Source organism: Geotrypetes seraphini, chromosome 10 (assembly GCF_902459505.1).
Source record: "Geotrypetes seraphini chromosome 10, aGeoSer1.1, whole genome shotgun sequence".
NCBI lineage: Eukaryota > Metazoa > Chordata > Amphibia > Gymnophiona > Dermophiidae > Geotrypetes > Geotrypetes seraphini.
In genome coordinates this window covers 123555166-123557433 of record NC_047093.1, presented here as the reverse complement: position 1 = coordinate 123557433, position 2268 = coordinate 123555166, and positions in this window count along the sequence as shown.

The following is a 2268-nucleotide window of genomic DNA, read 5'->3' as shown; positions in this document are numbered from 1 at the left end:
CATAGAAGGATAGAAAACAAGACTCACGACTGGACAAACAGATACAAAAGGAGAAAAGGGAGAACTACAATAAAATTTAAAGAAAGGATACCTGGAAAAAGACAACAGGGCAGAGGTGTAACAAGTAGGTCCAATGCAAAAATGACTAAGAAAAGTTTAAAAATCCTTATAAGGACAGCGAAACTTGGGAAAGAAATGTCTTAAGAGATTACTTAAATTTCTCGAGGGTTGTAATCTCTCTTAATGTGTTTGGTAGTGAGTTCCAAAGGGTTGGAACGACCACAGAAAAGATAGTATTTCTCCTAGTATTTATACAGCTTTGGGGTGGAATTGATAATAGATTTTGACCAGAGGATCGAAGAATACGCGATGAGGTATATGGAATGAAAAGTCTATTGATAAATTCAGGTTGACCAGTGTTTCTTCTTTTAAAAGTCAGTAATAATGTTTTATAAATAACTCAATGATGAATAGGAAGCCAATGGGCTTAAGAGTGGGGTTAAATGATCGAACTTATTGGCCCTATAAATAACTTTAACAGCAGTGTTCTGGACTATCTGTAGACGTCTTAACTCTTTCTTGGTAATTCCGTGGTATACAGCATTGCTGTAGTCCAAACAGGAAATAACCAACGAATGAATTAAAGTGTTTAAAGCTGAACGGTCGAGAAATTTAGCTAAAGAACGAATCATTCTTAGGCGGTAGAAGCACTTTTGTACAACTGAGCTTATATGTTTGTGGAAGGCGAGATTATCATCAAAAGTTATACCTAAGAGCTTAATAGTGTGAACTTTCTGTATCGGTATAGATTTGAGTTTAATAGGGGAGAGAAGAGGACAACCTTTTTTAATTGCGAAGACCATTAATTTAGTTTTATTGACATTAAGTGACAACTTATTGGAATTTAACCAATCATGTATTTTGTCTAGCTTTTTGTTGATACTGTTTTAGATTATGTTTTTAACTCATAATCTTTGTTTTTATTATCAAATAAATTATATCAGAGTGAAAAATGGCTATGAAAATCCTGAAATCTCCATATTAGCTTGAAACTTTGAATGTTATCATTTAGATATCACTTTGGCCCTCATGGATATTATTTTCTCTCACCCAAGTCAAATTAGCATTTAGGGGGGAATTCATGAAAGAGCATTTAGCCAGTGGCCGGCAGGGATAGATCGACCTAGGCGCCATCTTGTTGGAATGGGCATGCTCAGAGAAAACAGGAGATACCTCCTTCCCAAATTGTGGAAGGCAAGAAAACAAACCAAGAAGGTGACTGGTTGATCCTCGATCTCCTTTATTAGATAATATGACGCTGACTCAACAATATTGTGTTTCAGCCCAAAAAGGCCTGCCTCAGGAGTCTGATTATTTGAACTGAGGAGAGAGATATACTTGGTGCACAGTCTTGTAAAAATTTTCTTCTAGTCTTTAAAAAGACTCTTTTTATTTGCCTGATTGCAAAAGAAGGATTATATGATTGACAATAGTTGTTCAAGAGTGCTTTTGCCAGCTTTATGACCCGCACATAGTGTTGTAGGTAGAGCTGCACCGGGAAGGAGACCTTAGGCCCTGATTGGCCCAGGTATCTAAGGCCCCTCCTATGGATGCACCAGTAAGGGAAAGGCCCACCATTTTAAAAGGCGAGCCTGCAGGCCAGAGGGAGTAAGCATCCCTCCAGCAAGCCTTTCTTCTACAAAGGTACAGGGGGTGGGGAGGGGCTGAGGTAGGCTTAGGGGTGCGGGATGGGGGACTGGAGGTTTGGGGAGGTGTCAGGGATTTACAGGGTGTAGGGGGTTCCAGGAAGGTTGCGGGGGTGGCAGCAGAAGGGAGTAGGCATCCCTCCAGCTGGGCTACTTCAGGGGGAGTGTTGGGGGTTCCGGGGGAGTTGGGGGTTCCAAGGGTGGCTGAAGAAGGGAGTGGACATCCCTCCTGCTGGGCTACTTCAGGGGAGGTGTTGGGGGATCCAGGAGGTGGTGGAAGGAGGGAGTGGGCATCACTTCTGCCAGTTTCAGGGGTACTTGTCGAGGGGTCCCATGCTACAGCTAGCTCAGCTGATTGCGGCAGGGGTATTTTCCCCCAGAGCAGCTGAGCTGGCAGGCCTTCCTGAATCCATGGTTTCGAGGTGGCCTGCCAGCTTAGCTGATTAGGAATTCTCCTTAAGACCAACCAGAAACCGAAACATATTCACTTACCCAAAAATCACAGGCTGCAAATACAAATCCTTTCTGGACAGGACTTTCAAGTTCCAAGCAGGCAGACAGC